Raw genomic sequence first — 20,642 nt, forward strand, 5'->3', positions numbered from 1 at the left:
GGGGCTTACCTCTGCCTATGGAGCCGCGCTGGGACTCAGTCTCAGTCCGTCATTGGTGTCCACTTCACTTCACGCTCCAGTGAGTCGGGAAACCAGAAGTGACTCGGGTGTGCTGAAAAAAGCACCGCCCACTGAACTCGATCACTGCCAATTAAAATACAGGAAGGGAGAACAGAAACAAATCAGTGGAGAGTGGAAGTGTGTGCGGGCGCACAGCTTGCGCCCTGCACACGCCCTAAATGCGGGCAAATCAGCTTCCCAGCTCGCAATCAGCTGATTACAAGCTGGGAAGCTTCCCATAGACCGCCATATGTCCGGCGCCCGGACACTCTTAAAGGGCACCTTCTTTTTTATTTTTTTATTAATTATCATAATTTTTTACAGCTTGGGGGGACGAGCACCCGTGCGCCCCCTATGGACGGGCCGCCACTGCATGGGTTCTTGCTTGCATCTGCTCTGTGAATACTGAGACTGGCCTAGCCTGTGAGATTTTTTAATGTAAGAGGCAGATTGCCTACTATAATCCTTTAATCAGTCTACTTATGTAATATGTAACATTGCAGCCTACTTGGCATCATGGCACATGTTCAAGACCCTTGGCTAGTAGCCTGCCAACAATGAATGGCTTACTGTAGTGCACCCAGAAATATTTTGTACCCAGAGATTTTTTCCCGCCAAATGTGAAAAACAGTAAGTCAAATGTAGGTGGGGCGTTAAAAGCTCTGGTGCTTTGGGTGCAAGAAAACACATTTTGAAAGTCATAACTTGCTGCAGATTGACATGCAACAAAATATTTTCCTAGATATACTCTTTTTCTTTGTACAGCTCAATCTGCATATTCCAAATACCCTTGTACTCTGGCATGTCCCACAGGGCAAAGCATGTGCCACTCTGCATATAGTTTAGACCTACAGAGATTGTCACACTTTTCATTGTAGTACATTGTCTCTATTTGTCAGTCTTTTTGGATCTGAGTTAACATTTTCATGAACCATGAATCCATAATAATTCTTAATCACATGGTGACTATGTACAATAGTGGGGTCTGTTCTCAGGAGACCCAGATAGAGAATTCAACAGTGAAAAACATTACAACTACATTCATCACTCTGAATAAGAGAATATGTCCATTATTTTCACAAATGATTCAAAATCATATAAAATGCCTCACTGACATCATGGAGACGTACGTAGATGGTACATATTTATGTTTATATTGTGGAGCATTAAAGTCTCTCTCTTTCCTTCTTTCTTTCTCTTTCTCTTTCTTTCTTTTTCTTTCTTTCTCTTTCTCTTTCTTTCTCTTTCACTCTTTCTCTTTCACTCCTTCTTTCTCTCTTTCTCTCTTTCTCACTTTCTCTCTTTCTTTCTCTCTTTCTCTCTTTCTCTCTTTTTCTCTTTTTCTCTTTCTCTCTCTCTTTTTCTCTTTCTCTCGTTCTCTCGTTCTCTCTTTCTCTCTTTTTCTCTTTTTCTCGTTCTCTCGTTCTCTCTGTTTCTCTTTTTCTCTGTTTCTCTTGTTCTTTTTCTCTCCTTTTCTCTTGTTCTCTTTCTCTCTTTCTCTCTTTCTCTCTTGTTCTCTTGTTCTCTTTCTCTCTTTCTCTCTTTTTCTCTCTTTTTCTCTCTTTTTCTCTTTTTCTCTTTTTCTCTTTCTCTCTTTCTCTCGTTCTCTCGTTCTCTCTTTCTCTCTTTTTCTCTTTTTCTCTTTCTCTCTCTCTCTCTTTTTCTCGTTCTCTCGTTCTCTCGTTCTCTCTGTTTCTCTTTTTCTCTGTTTCTCTTGTTCTTTTTCTCTCTTTTTCTCTTTTTCTCTTTCTCTCTTTCTCTCTTTCTCTCTTTTTCTCTTTCTCTCATTCTCTCTCTGTGTGTCACCATAAGGGGGCCGGTGCGTGTGGGTGTTTTTTTTTTTCTATGGGATGTATGGATGTGAGGTAAAGTGAAGGCACAGTATTTGCCTGAAGATATGGGTTTTAACCCTTCCACAATCAAGTTTTTCTTTGCTTCCATCATAGAAATTTCACCTAGCCTCGTGTCATTGACAGGGATAAGAAGAAAGGGAAAATCCCCCAACTTGAGCACAGATGGTTCTAACCGGACAGGTTCTGCCCCTTTTCATTGCTACTAAACGTGAGCATGGCATGGACATCTAAGTAGAGGTTCTAACCTTCTCCCAGTCTCTGCAAGTTTTGTCTGGAGTTTCATTTTGATAGGCAGCTCTTCTATAAAAAAAATATAATAATGTAATTGCAGTATTCTTCTTTGAATGTCATAGAAAAACAAAGTTCTATTCTGCTGGACTGAATCTTGTTGTATAGCTTTCCAGACCGATTTCACATCTTATTCTTGGAGGAATTACACACTAAATAGCATGTTCATGTTAAAGATTTGATCATAAATGGATGTCGGTACAGACTTCATTATTCTGGTAAAGCAACATTGCATCAAGCCAACCACGATTTCTAAATCCAGCCTAAGTTTTGACGCATGTCCTCTGCTTGTACTCCATTCTTGGTATCCATGATATGCCAAAAACAAAAACTTCCTGATGTCTGGGTGTCATAGGCAGGCATTCCACTGGCAAAATATTTACAGCATAGATCCCCTCCTCCGACACTGTGGGGACCTGTGTTGGAACTCCACACAAATGGTGACCTGGTCTCCAGGGATATTAATTCCAATATTGCATCTTCTGAAGAAGGGCTCAATACATTTCCTGTGCTGTAAAAGGGCCAATAAAGTATGTCTATGTTATCGTAAAGTAAGAATTTTGACTATGGCTGAGAAAGTTGGGCTGGCCATACATTACACGATTGTCTTATTCAATTTCCTTTTGCTTTAACCTCAATCATTTTGTGCAAGGGCCTGCCTGATTGAATACAAATTCAAAGTTTTTAGGTTTGAATTCATATTGTATGGTTTTGGTAACTCTAAAGGCAAATTGCACAAGAAAATGTTATAATGTATGGCCAGCCTCAAGGGTTGGTTATTTCTCTGCATAATTATCTATTGATAATTGTCCATCGTTAGAGTTGTAGGGAGTGGTAGCAGATTGGCCAATCCATTCTTTCTTTGCAGAAGTGTAGATTAGCATATCAGATCATCCAGGCCTGCAAGCCATCGCATGGAGGAAGGGAGCATGCCTAGTAGATCATAAGTACTACCTTTTTAGTCCATGGTCACATGATTTTCCAGGTACCGTATATACTTGAGTATATGCCGAGTTTTTCAGCACATTTTTTTTGTGCTGAAAATACCCCCCCCCCCCCCCCGGCTTATACTCGAGTCACCTTTTTGCGCCTGTTGATCTGGATTTTGGGGACCCCGGTGCCGTCGGTAGGTCCCCAGTACCCCAAACTTGGCACACATGTAGCCCCACTTTTCCTCCTACAAGTGCAAAGTTTCTTGTTTGGGGGACCTACGGCTAGGTAGCACCCATTTTTCCAAGCTGGGCAACCCTTCCATAGACTCCCATGTTAAACAGTAATTTCTCCGGTGACTTTGGGGACCCGGTAAATGCCGGTTGTAGGTCCCCCAGACCCGGAACTTGGCACACATGTAGCTCCATTTGTCCTCTACAAGTGTACAAAGTTTGTTGTTTAGGGGCCCTACGACCGGGGAGCACAGATTTTTCAAATCTGGACACCCCTTCCATAGACTCCCATGTTAAACGTGAAGCATGGGCACAGTAAGGCATGGGCACAGTGAGGCATGCACATGGACACAGTGAGGCATGCAGATGGACACCCTAGGCTTATACTCGAGTCAATACGTTTTGCCAGTATTTTTGAGATAAAATTAGGTGCCTTGGCTTATATTCGGGTCGGCTTATACTCGAGTATCTACGGTACATGTTTTTTTACTCTGCTGTATAAGTTATTGTCTTGAAGCATTTTAGACTTTAATAAAAAATATATATTTTTCAGAATGTTTGTTTAGGGTATTTATGTAAAATTACAATGTTTTTCTATCTACTGTGGTAATTTAAGAATTTAGGGCCAGATCCTCAAAAGGGATACGACGGCGTATCTACTGATACGCCGTCGTATCCCTGTTTCTATCTATGGAACTGATCCACAGAATCAGTTTCACATAGATAGGCAGAAGATCCGACATGTGTAAGGGACTTACACTGTCGGATCTTAGGATGCAGTACCGCAGCCGCCGCTGGGGGCATTTCTCGTCGAAATGCCGCTTCGAGTATGCAAATTGGCACTTACGGAGATCCACTAAGCTTTTACGCTTCGTTTTTTCTCCGTAAGTATTAGTTTGCCATCGCAATATTAGGGATACTTTTACAAGGCCTAAACTGTTTAGGCCTTGTAAAAGTAGACCCTTCTATCCCGCGTCGCCGTCTTTTTTTTTTTTTTTTTCACATTTTTTTTTTTCCCGCCGCAACTCGTATTTTTTTTTTTACGCCCGTCGCGATTCTCAAAACCCGGCGCAACGTAAAACCGCACAAAGCACGTCGGGAAAATTACGTCGTGAGCATGCGCAGTACGGCCGGCGCGGGAGCGCGCCTAATTTAAATGGGACTCGCCCCATTAAATTAGGAACGCCTTGCGCCAGCCGGATTTAAGTTACACAGCCGAAAATTTCTAGGTAAGTGCTTTGTGGATCGGGCACTTGGGTAGAAATTTTCCGGCGGTGTAACCTAAATTGAAAAAGTTACGTTGCGCCGCGTTTTTGTGGATCTGGCCCATATTTCTTTAGTAGTTCTGCCATCATTGATCCCTTAGATAATAAATGCTATGGAAAGTATGAGCACTGCAAAAATAACACAGCATAGGAAACCTGCCATCATTTATTAAACACACCGTCTTAAAGACACTCCTTGTAAGTACAGTAAAAGAAGGAATGAAACGGGTGAAACATTCTCTATGTATTTATGGTATTACACAGATTATAAAATGACATTTAAAACGTTTTTATATCATAATATATTTGATGCTTGTTTTTCTAATTATTTACTAATTTAAAGGGACATTTTTAACTTATAAAATCAGATTTCAAACCTGTCTACAGTACAATAATAAAAAAATGAAGGCAAGATACAATCCTACAATAGCAATATATTCTAGTCAATCTTTGGAGAATTTCAGGACCATTTAAAAAAAAAAAAAAATTGGCAAGCTTTCATTTAGTCTTCCAATATTTTTTATTTCCTGTTTAAAATAAACTGAAAAAATATATTTTCTAATTTTGGCCAGTTGCATTAAAGTACAATATACACATTTTATCCTGTGATCTGTTGTGAATTATGCCATTGCACTTATGTTCCCAGGACAAACCATGATCAAATTATTTACAGATGAAAAATAGATCTTATAAGTTTTGAGCACAATTTTTACAGCTACTTTTTTTGTTGCACTTAGGGACTGATAACATTGCCTCCAAGTACCCTTAGGCCCCTTTCACACTGGGGCAGGAGGTGCGGTGGCAGTAAAGCGTCTGTCAAAATTGTGGAGGTATTCGGCCACTAGCGGTGCGGTTTTGCCCCCCGCTCGCGTCCGAAAAAGGGTTAATACCGCCGGCAATGCGCCTCTGCAGAGGCGCACTGCTGGCGGTATAGCTGCGTTTTCCCATTGTTTTCAATGGGAAGAAGCGGTAAACACACCGCTCCAAAGATGCGGCTAGCAGGACTTTTGGAGTGGTCCTAGTAGCGCACCGCCTCAGTGTGAAAGCACTCAGGCTCTCACACTGAGACTGCAGGGCAGGAGTTTTCAGGCGGTATTTAGGCGCTATTTTTAGCGCTAAACTGCCTGAAAAACTCCTCAGTGTGAAAGGGGCCTAAGGGCTCTTTTAAAGACAGACCATAATGCTTGCCACCACATGATCCATGGCAGCTGGCTGGCATTTCGAAGGCACTACTGCTGCCTCCTGATGCCTGTTTTTTCTACCTTCCAGCCACCAGTGTGAAAGTGTCCTAAAAATATTTTTTGATGCATTGGAGTTGATTTACTAAAACTTGAGTATGCAAAATCGGGTGCAGCTGTGCATAGAAACGAATCGGCTGCCAGTATTTTCTTTGTCAAGTTGAAGTTGGAAGCCGATTGGCTATCATGCACAGCTGCACCAGATTTTGCACTTTGCAGTTTTAGTAAATCTCCCCCATTGCATATGAAAGATCATCTAGTTATTCCTCTCATAAAGTAGTTTAGTGCATAGCTCTACCATTTTTCTTGTCATCCTTTTTATTTTATCACATCATTTTTTCACATTTGCCAAATATATATATATATATATATATATATATATATATATATATATATATATATATATATATATATATATATATATATATATATATATATATATATATATATATATATATATATATGGCACAGAGCTCATTTGGCATAATAGAATAACCAAATGCTTATCGTGCTACCCACTTCTTCCCACAGTTGTGTATCATCATTGTAAGACTGTGGAGTGGGTGAGCTTGCTGCGTGTTCCAGCACATCCTACACACTACAGGAATTGCTCAGTTGTGTCTTTAGTCATAGTGAGTTAATGTCTATGGAGGTGTACCCTATGGGTTACGGATACTGAGAGAGTGACCCCACACTATCGAGTCCTTCAATGTATTACTCTTTTGCTTGTGTTTGGCCCACAGCAGTATGACTGGGCATATGATGGCTTACAGAGCACATTGTGAAAGCCGTCCCTGTGTAATAATACGGGTACCACTACCTACTTAAATTGATTAGGGAACGTTCTACGCTCTTTAATCTTTGCTTCCAGCATTGAACACCAGCACAGAGAGCCGTTTCTTTCAATAGAAGTAACTAATTGCCATGAAATGTTTCTCTGGCTAAATGGTTGATTGACACTATATTATTATTCAACTCTGTGCCTCCCGAGGCAGTAATAGCTGGAATTAGAAGAACCGAGAAGGCAAAGAGGGGAAAGGTGGAAGTTGTATTGCTTTGTTTAGTGGTTTTAAAATGCTAATTATTAGATTTCTACATTGCAGCAGCTATCCATTTAATAAACAATCTGATTTGATCATTCCATGTCGGAAAGGATTGTTTGTGCTTTAGGCAGTTGTCTACAAGTTCTCACATGGTTTGGTTACAGTAGGTTTTTTTTTTTTTTTTTTTAACCTGTCCACTCAATATTTCCCTATATGTGTCTAACCTACTTAGTGCTGGATAAAAGAAAGAAACTAATCATTAATAATATTGGTAACTATCAATGATGGATACAATTTACAAACAATATTTAAAGAGAATTCAGATACACTAGTATTGATACAAATACAAAAGTATTTGGACGCCTGCCTTTACACGCACATGAACTTTATTGGCATCCCAGTCTTGGTCTGTAGGGTTAAATATTGAGTTGGTCCACCCTTTGCCGCTATAACAGCTGGGAAGGCTTTCCACAAGGTTTAGAAGTGTCTCTATGGGAATGTTTGACCATTCTTCCAGAAGCGCATTTGTGCGGTCAGGCACTGATGTGGACGACAAGGCCTGGCTCACAGTCTCCGCTCTAATTCATGCCAAAGGTGTTCTATCAGGTTGAGGTCAAGACTCTACAGGCCCGTCAAGTTTCTCCACCCCAAACTCGCTCATCTGTGTCTTTATGGACCTTGCTTTGTGCACTTTTGCGCAATCATGTTGGAACGGGAATGGGCCATCCCCAAACTGTTTCTACAAAGTTCAGAGCATGAAATTGTCCAAAATGTCTTGGTATGCTGACCCTTTAAGAGTTCCCTTCACGGAAACTAAGGGGCCAAGCCCAACCCCTGAAAAATAATTCCCCCTTCACCAAATGATTTGGACCAGTGCACAAATCAAGGTCCATAAAGACATGGATGAGCAGGTTTGGGGTGGAGGAACTTGACTGGCCTAACCCCAACCCGATAGAACACCTTTGGGGTGAATTAGAGCAGACACTGCAAGTCAGGCCTTCTAAGCCACATCAGTGCCTGACCTCACAAATGCATTTCTGGAAGAATGGTCAAACATTCCCATAGACACACTCCTAAACCTTGTGGAAAGCCTTCCCAGAAAAGTTGAAGTTATAGCTGTAAAGGGCGAGGCCAACTCAATATTGAACCCTACACACCAAGACTGGGATGCCAATAAAGTTCATGTGCATGTAAAGGCAGGCATCTCGATTCTTTTGGTAATATAGTGTATATTGTGTGAAAAAACTTTTTTTTTTTTAGTTATGTACATTTGAGAATAAATTTGAACTAACTGCAGATGACTCAGACCTTGTAGGAATCATTATGTGTGATGTGGTTTAAACTTGAGGCATTTGCAGTGCGAACGCCCAAGCTTCCTACGGTACAGAAAAATAAATGTATGTAGGCATATATGATTTTTTGAAAGAGCGTACTATGTGAAATGACTAGGTCTTTATCCAACAAATTGCATAGTTTGGAATATCTGCTGAAAATGGAATTCTGTATGTTAGCTGCTACCACACCTTCATTAACCCTTCTTGAAACCACACAGATCAGAAAGATAGACTATTAATGTAATAATGGTTTGGCCAAGGGTTTATTTAAATAATTCTGAAGAGTATTCTTTGATTCTGTATCTTTACAAATCCTCTACGATTCAGCTGTCATAATATGTCTACATGTTTGAGCTATGGAGGTTATAATGGCACATATCCAACAAGATGGAGACTAAAGTGAAGGTGGCTTCCAACTGGAATTTTGTTTATATCCAGCCTAATGAAGGGCTTGGCTGTGCAATAACCAAACTAACCTATAAACAATTAAAGTATATCTTTTAGTTGAAAAAAGTTTATTCATGTATTTTGTTATGCATATTTGAAATGTAATAACATTTCTAATCTGAGGAAGCGCTACAGGGTTGAAAGGAGCCCATGCATGTAGGATCAGGATGCAAAGCTCCTCTGTAAATCCCATTGACCTGGGATTGTTGTAAGGTGGTGCAAACGCTAACATTTCCCCTGCCCCAGGCAATAGTATACAGTAACATTTTGGATTGCATGCATAATTCGTTCCAGAAACATGCTTGGAATCCAAGGCACTTGTATACAGGCCCGGATTTACTCCCTATGCCGCCCCAAGGCCAGGTCCTTTAATGCCGCCCCCCCCCCCCACACACACACCATCACATAGGGGGCTTCTGAGCCCCCCCCCCCTCCCCCCATATGATAGAATTAGGTAAAAAAAAAAAAATTTAAAAATTTAATTACATTAAAAATACTCCCCCCCCCCCCTGCCGCCAAAAAAAACCCTGAAAGTACTTGTGATTTGCATGTCTATTCCAGCTCTCTATTCTGGAACGGTGAGAATATCCCGCTCCGTCCACTGATTAGCTGATAGATTCTCTAACTGACCGCTGAGTGGACATCCAGCTGCTTCTGATTGGACAGCTGCCAGACCAGTCAGAGTACAGCAAAAGGTTTGCAGGTATGTCAGTAAAGCGATTCGATATGGCTGGCTCGTCTAAGACCTCTCGGGAATGTTCCGTGGGGACCGTAGGTAGAATCATTGTTAGGGCCACGCTGTGATTGGCTAAGGGTATACACGTACACAAATGTATGTCTCTCATTGCCTATGACAATATTTAGACTCCTCCAGCACTCTACACTAAACCCCGCCCTTCACAGCACTGATTGGCCAAACTGTTGCCTGACTGACATCTCCATCTGGAACAGTCGTGAAGCGTCTCCTTAGCCCGCCCCCTTCACAGCACTGATTGGCCGAGCTGTTTGACTGACATCTCCATCTTGAACAGTCATGAAGCTTCCGCCTTGCCCGTCCCCTCCTGGCACTGATTGGCCGAGCTGTTGTTTGACTAACGGCTCTGTCTGGAATGCTCGCAACGCTTCTCCTTTCCTATTGACCAACCGCTGATTGGACAGCGAAAGTTCTGCGGCTCGGGTGCCTCACGATAGGCAGGTTGTGCGGGGTACACTTCGGTAAAGTTGCTAAGCAACATAAAGAGCATAGAGAGGACCAATCAGCGATTGGCTGGAAGTGGCGGGACATCCCTGCACAGGCAGCGCCGCCCCTGCACCCACTGCCGCCCGAGGCCTGGCCTTGGTGGTCTTGTCTGGAATCCGGCCCTGCTTGTATATCAAAGCAACTTTCCCAATAAGAAATAATGGAAACTCAGACAATTCGTTCCACAACCATTTATTCATGAGTCCTTCAGTTTATAGTCCATATAAAAAGATTATAACAATGTGACCAGGTTGTATAACCATAAAATGTCCATCCACAAATAGAAGCCTCCACAAGGGGATTAGAAGCAAAATCCAGCAGGTGCTACAGCATATAAAAGAGGAGAGGTGAATCTAATGAAGGTACAACATTTAGCAACTCACATGGTTGATAATTAAGAGGCACATCAAAGTATCCAGGCATCCGGGGTACAACTGTCCACATAGACCATCCTCCGCACCGCCGGCTCTCACCGATGTCACTCTGCAATCATGACCGGGAAGACTACCCTGCAGTAGAGTGATCTAAAAGCGAGGCTTGGAGCGCAGTGTGGAAGAGATGGCGTTAAGGAGGATGCTCTATGTGGACAGCTTTACCCCGGATGCCTGCATACTTATGCCACGTACACACGATAATTTTTCGGGTTGTAAAAAACAAAGTTTTTTAAAAAAATGATTTAAAACGATCGTGTGTGGGCTTCAGAGCATTTTTCGGGTTGTAAAAAATGATAGCGTGTGGGCTTTAATGATGTGCAAAAACCCGCGCATGCTCAGAAGCAAGATATGAGACTGGAGCGCTCGTTCTGGTAAAACTAGCGTTCGTAATGGAGTAAGCACATTCATCACGCTGTAACAGACTGAAAAGCGCGAATCGCCTTTTACTAATAATAAATCAGCAAAAGCAGCCCATGGGGTGGCGCCATTCGCATGGAACTTCCCCTTTTATAGTGCTGTCGTACCTGTTTTACGTCACCGCGCTTTGCTAGAGCATTTTTTTTTCACGATCGTGTGTGGGCAACGTCGTTTTAATGATGAAGTTGAAAAATAGTCGTTTTTTCTAGAGCCTGAAAAACTTTGTTTTTTTACAACCCGAAAAATGATCGTGTGTACGCGGCATTAGATGTGCCTCTTTTAAGTATTAACCATGTGAGTTGCTAAATGTTGTATCTTCATTAAATGTAACCATATTGCTACACTTAGGCCCCGTACACACGACCGGATCTATCCTCTGGGATTGATCCGCGGATCAGTTCCAGCAGATAGATCCGGTCGTGTGTACGTCCGAGCGGACATTTTCAGGCGGATAAAAATCCAGCCGACGGAGTCCCAGCGGATAAAAATTTCTTAGCATGCTAAGAAATCTATCCGCTGGAATCCAGTCCAGCGGACTGATCCGGTCGTCTGTACAGACTCACCGGATCAGTCCGTCCGCTCCCATCCCTCTCATGCGTCGTAATCAGGGGTCAAGTCCTGGGGGAAAAAGTGTGGGAACTCCCACCGAAGATCCACTCCCCCACCAAAAAAAAAATTATACGCTCATATGCATAATTACTAAACCGCATGTTTTTTTTTTTCGATCCACTGTACCTTAGTAATCCTTTGTTACTGGCCGCTTCCTGTATATGGATTCATCGGGTAGTGTGCGGGTATTCTGTCACTTCCTCGATGCCGCAATGTCTCCTGGGAGCTTTTGTCATTTTTCCCAGGAGACATTGCGGAGGTCTGCCGCGAGTTATTGCGGGATTTAGAAAGAAATTTAAGCAGACCTCCGCAATGTCTCCTGGGAACAATGACAAAAGCTCCCAGGAGACATTGCGGCATCGAGGAAGTGACGGAATACCCGCATACTACCCGATGAATCCATATACAGGAAGCAGCCAGTAACATAAAGGATTACTAAGGTTCGCCTGCCCCTGACAGTGACTCGAGCTGGGCATCTGCGCTTAGTGAAGGATTGGCTCGGGCGGCTCGGCTGCTCTAGTCCTGCAAAGGGAACTGCGTTCCTGCTGTGAAAAAAGTGCAGGAACTCAGTTCCCACGCGTTCCCGCAGGACTTGAGCCCTGGTCGTAATGATTCGACGCATGCGTGGAAGTATTTACCTTCCAGGGTCGCGCACGTCGCCGCGTCATCGTCGCGGCAACGGCGCGGCCACGTCACCGCGGATGTATTCCGTGGGGATTTCGATCTGATGGTGTGTACAGCCATCAGATCCAAATCCGCCAGAGGATTTATCCGCTGGAAACGGTCCGGTGGACCGTTTCCAGCGGATATCCTCTCGTATGTACGAGGCCTTAGAGGTGCCTCTCCTCTTTTATACTCAGTTGTGACATGATGCTACTTGTATATCAAGACATTGCTTGTATATCAAGTCAAATTTTTATTTAAAAATGTTGCTTGTCTTTCAAAATGCTCTCAAACCAAGGTTTTACTGTACCTGCAACCTTTCCAAGATGGGGAAAGTGATTCCTTTGTACTTGGCTAAGAGGTCACCACCTTTACCAAACTACCTGCTATTCACGGTATAATAAAACAATTTTATGTTTTTTACAATGGAGCTAAACCCAATCAATAAAATATATTAGAAACTTTAAAGTGGTTGTAAACCTCTGACATGAAATATGAATAAAGCACATATGATCCAAAGCACTGAGGCTAGGTTCACACTAGAACGCATTGCAGGAAACCCACGTGCCACAGACGTTTGCCACACTGTGTTCAAGGTGCGCTGCAATTGCTTTCTGCAGCAGGTGTTCATGTTAACACCCCAAACGCAGGTCACAAACAGTTGTGTTTGCACCAGATCGCATGGTACAAAAGTACCATGAGATCCAGTAGCAAAGCTATTCCAACAGTAGTGCATGCACTATTTTTGGTGTGATGCAGTGCAATTATTGGGTTAAAATTGCATTACGCTGAATCGCAGTGCAGGTTCCTGCGTGATTCAAAGTAATTTTTAACTGCCTCACTCCTCTGCTACTGCATAAGTTATTTCTGACCGGTTTTCCTGACCTCAAGAGTAAAAAACTGGTGACTTGGGTAGGAGAGCTATAGCACACAGTCTGTGATTGATATCCTAAGCTCTGCATTGTTCATGTGTGGACAGGGGTGTGTCCTCTGCACAATTCTGGCTAAAATTAGAATCTTTTTTTTTTTTTTGCTTAGAATAAATACTCGCGACATAACATCAAACATAACATCAAATTTCACATTATACAAAAAAAGTGGGCTAACTTTAATTTATTTTATTAATCTGAAGTGTATTTCTTCCCAAAAAACTGCGCTTGAAAGACTCTTGTGAAAATACAGTGTGACATAAAATATTGCAACGACTGCCATTTTATTCTATAGGGTCTCTGCTAAAAAAGTGTATGTGTGTGTGTGTGTATATGTATGCATGCATGTATGTATGTGTGTGCGTGTGTGTATGTGTGTGTGTGTGTGTGTGTGTGTGTGTGTGTGTAATATATATATATATATATATATATATAATTAGGGCTGTTACTGATTAAAATATTCGTGTTCGATTAATCTTTTTTTTTTTTCCATTGATCAACTAATTTTGATTAATTATAACGCACATACATTTTTCGGATCACCACCATATATAGATATATAGGTCCCCACTGTAATATCCACAGACATCTCCCCCACTGTAATATCTACAGACATCTCCCCCACTTTATCGGAAGATTAGTGCTTGCTTAGTCTTACCAGAGAAGCCGGCCAAACACGAGCAGTTGAGGCAGGGTGATGAGGTCAGCGCGCCGCTCTAGGCTCACCTAGGCCGCCGCCGGGTGGACCAATATGGCCGCCGCTCCGGGAGCTAGGCCAAAGCCACGGCCTTTCCTATGGCCGAGGCAGCAGCGGATCACGTGGTGTGCTGATCCGCATATGGTGACCCATTCGGATCACGGATCATTTATGATCCGTTGCACCACTAGTACTGATCAAAATAAGTGGTTAAACCGACCTACTTTACAGACTGAAGTTCAATCCTTTGATCTAAAGTACCAAATGATGCCGTGTTTCTCTTTATCTCTCAGCGCTGAGCAATGTTGTGATAAACTTTTCCCTGCTCTTTTTTTTTTAACAGCTGAGTGAACTGCTCTGCACTTGTTACATAAAATCGTGGAAATGTAAGATTAAGATCATGATTGCAATTTTTGTTTGTTTATTGAATTTTTTTACGGTTAATTGTGCAGCTTTAGTGTGTCCCTTGAGATCCCTGCTTGTGGTCCAATAAGGGCTCTTTCACACAGGTCTGTTCCGATCAGGTCCACCTGTTCTTTTTACAAGACCTTCCATTTTCCGCTATGGGCAAGTGGATGTTAACAGATGTGTCTGTTTACACCCGGCTACCTCCAATCTGATCCAGCAATAACAGACGGAAGGAGGATTTATTCCCCTCTGTCTGGCTGAATCGGATTGTTTACATACAACCGCTCATAGAGCAGAGTGTCTGCTTATGCAGAGTGGACACGGACCTGTTATCCCGCAGCTCTACTCAGCTCGGCTTAGCAAGGGATCAGGGGACAGATTCTATGCTGAGCAAAACCAGATCGGCCTGTGGGAAAGGGGCCTTATTGTTTAGGCATACTTCAAAAGGCAATATGAATCTATGCAATGTGTTTTCAAGCATACTATTTAAAGAAGAAATAGAGGTAAATCTGTGTCCCATTGGGGAGATTTCCCTTCACTTCCTGTCCCATAGTCAAACAGGAAGTGATTGGAAATCCCTATGTATCACAAGGATCACCATAGCCAGCGTCCCTAATGGAAGACTCCCCAACGGTTCTGTTGATAACCCAAAGCTTTTTCTTTTCTTTTACTTTCACTTTTGATGATAATAAACAGGATAGATAGGGTGAATCACCTGAGCAGGGGTACAGAAAACAATAAAAGCCTGACAGATGTTCTTATCCCTCTCCACTATACAAAACTAAAAAGATTTGCCTTTAATTATACAGTTATTTAACTCCATTGTGTATTGGACCTTAGAGCCATGTTACAATTGTGTTGAGTTGAGAGGTACCTTTAATATAGCGCGTTCCTACCCGAAAGGGTCCCGACGCGCTTAGCAGAGTTCCTGGGGGAGAGAGATTAAAAGCTGCAAGGAGCAGCAAAGAGGGTGAAATCAAAAAGGCTACACAGGGAAGTCTTGCATAAAAAGCCAAGTTTTCAATAACCCCCAGAATACCGGGATAGTAGGGGCATCCTGGAGTTCGGCAGGGAGGCTATTGCACAGCACGGCACCCTGGTGGGAGAAAGCTCGACCACTACGCAGGGTCTTGTTGGGCACAATTGTGATCAGTTACCACTCACCAGCAACAGGACCACTAGAAATGGCAACTGTTCCCTGCTGGCACGATGAGCAAGGAGCCACTACCTCAATGACTGAAACACTAAAAAATGTCCCTCGTCAGCAAGGCAGCAATGCTTTGCTTATCCAGACAGTGAGGGAAAGAGCATGTAAACGGGTATTTCTAAACCCTGTTTAGTGATACTGTAACGTTGTCACCAGCAAGAGAATTTTCACGTGCGATATGACCCTTACCTTACAAAATTGTGTGTGTGAGACACTGTATTCATTAAAAAGGCCTGGGCCGATGATGTCCGGGAACTTCCTAATTAAAGTGGAACTTTAGTCAGAAATTTAAATCTTGCTAGATTACTTCAGGCTGGCCCCTTTTGCAGATATAGCTATATAAAACATTAAAAAATAAATACCTATACTGTTTAAAATCCAGTGATATACCGTCTCACCCTTCTGTGCACATGCTCAGTTGCTCTGTTTTTTTTGGCATTATACCGCAAATCAGAGCCACTAGAGACCTGCTGACAGTCTAAAGATCTACTGCTCCTCTGGGGCTTTGGGCTTTAGCAAAATGGCTAACTCCAGCAAGAAAAAACGTGAACAATGCAGGAGGCAATTTACAGGGCACACTAATTTTGGAAGCATAATTATTAAAGTGGAGTTCGGCTCCCCTCCCCCCACCTCCCAAATTAAGTCAGCAGCTACACATATTAATAGTAATATTAGGACACTTGCCCATCCTGGAATCCAGCAATGTCAGCACCCCAGCCAATGTCTCCATCGGGTGCCAGTAAGGGAACCCGGCAGTGAAGCCATGCGTGAAGCTCGCTGCGCTCTTGCTGGTCCGGCAGCGGAGGAGGAGGGGCCAAATTTCTGACTTGCCTTGCGGCGAGGTCCGACGAAATTGAGGACAGGGTATTTGGTATAAACAGGTAACCGCTCTCCTCCCTCCGGTGCCACATTTGGCACCTTTTTCAGATAGGTGTAAGTTCCACTTTTTCTTTAATGTGGAATGTATGTTCCTTGCTAAAGAACATTATCTTTTATGATGTTGTTATGGGTAAAGGTCTGGTTCAACTTCTACATTTTGGCCGAATTGTTTCATGTATCATACAATTTTTAATGTGTACGTGCTGATTATCCTGCAGTGTGTGTATATATGTGTTGTGTATGTGTGATATACATATATATATATATATATATATATATATATATATATATATATATATATATATATATATATATAATATTATGGTTGTGATGTTTACTTAGGATTTAATAGTAGTTATTTAATGTGATGATATGTGATCTACATAGGGAGCTGTAATAGCCAAGTTGTTTCTGGAGCAGTCTGGCTTGTCTTTCACTGCTGTGTTTAGATCCGGTTTTCATCTTGGCAAGCCTGATGGCAGCAGAAGGCCCACAACATAATGCGGTGGGTGAGTTGATCAGTTTGTTCAAGGGATGTTATATAAGTACATACTTTGAATAGAACTGCTGCTGGTTTAAATCATTTATTTATACTTGTAAGAGGCATATTGTAAAGACTTGCGTAATAGACAAAGTGCATATAATTCTGTAAATATTGTCTGCCATAATTTGTGGATCCCTTTGTCGAAGGCTGCATCATACAGAAAGATTAGGTAGTAGTAGTATTCCAAATCTCTATCCTCTAGTCTTTATATCCTATATTAGTATGCATGGTTGTTCCCTTCTTGCTTTCGATCTTTGGTGCAGATCACTTGCAACCTGTATTGTTTTATCGGTAAATGCAAGGAGCACCAATAGTGTGCAAAGTAAAGGCACAAATCAGATTTTACCTTTTTAAAAGAAGTGTGACAGACTTCTGCTGGACTCTCCCGACAGATTCCCTTACATGCGAGCGTGGGATTTGGATCTTGCCTCTCACAGGGAAGTGAAACAATAACACTCCTCTCTTCACTTGGCTTATAAAGGCATATTGAATGTTTCTCTGGTAGAGGCCAATGTCAAGGTTCTTACTAGATGGTATATGGTTCCCCTTTGTTTGTCAAGGCTGTAGCAGTCGTGGTGGGAACAATCGTGAATTCCAGACTGGACTATGCTAACGCCCTGTACCTCGGACTCCCAAAGTACCAAATCTCCCGTCTGCAAGTCGTTCAGAATACGGCCGCCAGACTGGTGACTGGGAAAAAAAATGGGAATCAATCTCACCTTCGTTGAGAACCCTTCACTGGCTGCCAGTAAAAGACAGAATTGCATTTAAAGCACTCTGCCTGACACATAAGTGCATCCATGGGAAGGCTCCGCAATATCTTTGCGACAAGATAGAACCTCACAATTCGATTTGCGTTCTGCGATCCACCGACCAAAATCTGGTCAGGGTACCAAAAACCAAATACAAGTCCAAAGGAGAAAGAAGGTTTGCTTTTCAGGGTCCTAGACTATGGAACGCTTTACCAACCAGCATTCGGTTGGAGGAAAACCACCTGATTTTCAGAAGACAGATCAAAACTCTGCTCTTTTGATGTCATGAGACACGAACAACTAGCGCCCAGAAGCGATTCAGTTCGCATGCGCCGCGCTTTATAAGTTTTTCATTCATTCATTCATTCATCTATCTTCCTCACCCTAATGTTTTTGAGAATGTAGTTCACTTGGTACCATGTATCAGATATGGTGGGAATGCCCAAGGTTGAGGGGTTATTGGAACAAGGCTATTGCTCTGAAATAGAAAATTTCAGGGACTCCGGTCCCCCAGCAACCTTGAATAGCTCTATTAAATGAACCTGTTGAAAACCTACCTCAATGTAAACAATTACTTTTTTTTTCTGTTGGTAGCAAAACTCACTATAGCCTGCTCATGAAACCTTTTGTGTATGTCTTTGTACAGAAGAAGGATATCCAGGATTATGCTCAATGAGCAAATTACTAGTGTGGTCAAATAGCTTAAAAATGCTTAGTAGTATATCTGGAGCCCTTGGGCTGACTATGTACATCTGAAGCTCAAGGGGAGGCGGCTAGCTTGGGCTCACTTCCTATGCGCTTCTCTCCGGATTTCTGTCTTTCTCTCTACACTTCTTTATTTTTTTTTTCATCTCTCTCTTTTTCTCTTTCTTTTGTTCACCATTATCTTTTCCATGGCCCTTGGTAGTAAGAGCTGTCTCTTTGCTGGCATATTTATATAGCATCCCCAACAATGTAATACTTGTCATGACTAATTTCCTTCTCAGGCCTCGTACACACGACCGAGTTTCTCGGCAAAAACCAGCAAACTTGCTGGGATTTTTTTTTTGCCTAGGAAACCGGTCGTGTGTACATTTTTCGGCGAGGAAACTGTCGAGGATCCGGTCGAGCCAAAAAGAGAGCATGTCTTCTCTTTCCTCGACGGGAATGGAGAAACTTGCCTTGTCGAGTTCCTCGACAGCCTAACAAGGAACTCGACGAGGAAAACGATGTGTTTCGCTCGTCGAGTTCCTCGGTCGTGTGTACGAGGCTTCAGATGGTCACGTAGACATTCTATATGATTCTTTTCTCCAAACTTATTTTGAAGGGATACAGTCTGAGATTACTTAGTCTTCCTTTATATGGCTTTGCAATTTGAAGAATGTCTCCTTTTTTTTTTTTTTTTTTTTTAGTTTGTGAAACCTTGCAGAGGGGCTCTGGTTGTCAAAATGACTAATGTGCATTTTTATCTCTCTTGTTTAAAATTTTCAATAAAAATCATTGAAAGTAAAAAGAAAAGTGTGGGATTTCAAAATAATCATACTCACCTAGGTGGATGCTACATTGGTCCGATGCTGAATCTGTCCCCCACCACCACCTCTAAGACTGACCTGAGAAATCAAAAATGGGTCTTCATGGATCGGTGACAATCCGCTGTCAGATGAATCTGGGTCACTGGTTCTTAAGCATTGCTTCCCTTTTTTGGGGAGGGGGGGTGGTAAAAGTTAATGGTTACTAATTTTCCCTCTGAGACCTTTTCTAAAGAGTGCTCTGTGTCCTATCTGCATACACAATCCCTCTTTTAAAGTTTGTATACTAATCTTTCATCAGAAAAAACATTGTCTCTTGGTAATTTTTGTCTACAGTATAAAGTGAAGTTGGAGCTGGTAATGACCTTTATTCTGAATTAAGCATTCATTTGTTGGAACGAAAGTGAATGCTTGCATAAGGTGCACCAAAGGTTCCCATGTACCCTGCTGGCAAACAGCAGAAACAAGTCAAGTTGAAACCGTGGATGGAATTAATGTACGAAAATTCTCGTATGACAAAGGCTTTTTATTGTTTCTGATAATGCGCAGTTTTATGTATCTGATTTTGCTTGTACGAAAACGGTACACATTAAACGAAAATCATTAGTACTGTTCGCATACAAGAAACATTTTGGAGTATGTCCCTAAAGAATTTTTTGCAAAGTCTGAATCGAATATTGAAAGTTGTGTACACACTATACAAAACTCGAACAATCGTGCCTCAAACTACATTTTTATTTCTATTTTCTTGTAGTGTGTACTTTACTTTATGTTGGACTACCCAAATTTTGGCCATCCTGCTGAATCTCTGAAATTCGAGCTATGGGTGGCCCCGCGAACAACACTTTGAGTTGGCTTTGCGAAGAGTCGATTTAAAAATTTACTAAGCCAGGTGGAAGGCTATCGACTAAATGTTGACTGCATCTCATCAGATGCAACCACTGTTTAGCAGTTCTAATATCAGGCCGCCACAGGTGCCATGACTGCCTGATTACAATAGCTGGCAGTGGAGATTCCTCCATCTATGTTGTTTTGCCAACATAGGGGAATCAATGAAGTCTCTCTTATTCTACCTACAGGCTGAAGTAGAGAAGATTTGTGTATGGCTAGCTTTAGTGGTTATGAGTGCTGCTGTACAGTGTTGGGGTCCTGGGTTTTATTTCCAGCAGGGGGTGATATCTTTTTATGTGAACAGAACAAACACTTTTCGTTTAATGTATATTGTTTTTGTACAAGTTTTGTACAAGAAATGTCAGGTACGAAAAACTGTGCATGATCAGCAACAACAAATAAAAAGGAAAAAAAAGCCTTTGTCGGATGAGAATTTTCATACATTATTTCTGTCCTCTGTTCCGACTTGCTGTAAAACATCGAGGGAAACCGGCTGATCCATTCGCCCAATTTTCTTATAGTGTGTACCCCACTTTAGTAAGCTTCTGGTAAGTATCATTGGCCATGGAGTGTATGTAACCTGTAGGGATGTAGGGATGTAGGATTGTATGCTTCATTTAGGCAGTAACCGCTAAGCACTGTAATGCTAAATACTTAATACTTGTATAAGAATCCTCTCGGCCTTTTTTAGCTGCAGAAGCTTCCAGAGCATCATCCTAGAAAAGCGTAAACAGATGCAGAATAGAAAAATGTTGCACACGAGTATTTTAAAT

The 20,642-nt window shown here is 42.0% G+C and overlaps 1 protein-coding gene across 4 annotated transcripts in view; it reads left to right on the forward strand.

Annotated features, from left to right (window-relative positions):
* FAM110B (family with sequence similarity 110 member B) overlaps positions 1–20,642 on the forward strand; it is a 212,444-nt gene that overhangs the window by 172,113 nt on the left and 19,689 nt on the right. Inside the window, exon 5 of one of the 4 annotated variants that reach the window (XR_005749504.1) lies at positions 9,253–9,487. The exons of the other annotated variants lie outside the window; for them this stretch is intronic. The gene's annotated coding sequence lies outside the window, so the exon portion shown is untranslated. Of the gene's footprint in view, positions 1–9,252; positions 9,488–20,642 lie in introns of those variants that run through there. 4 annotated transcript variants of the gene reach the window in all.

The sequence above is a fragment of the Rana temporaria genome, chromosome 5 (assembly GCF_905171775.1).
Source record: "Rana temporaria chromosome 5, aRanTem1.1, whole genome shotgun sequence".
Lineage (NCBI taxonomy): Eukaryota > Metazoa > Chordata > Amphibia > Anura > Ranidae > Rana > Rana temporaria.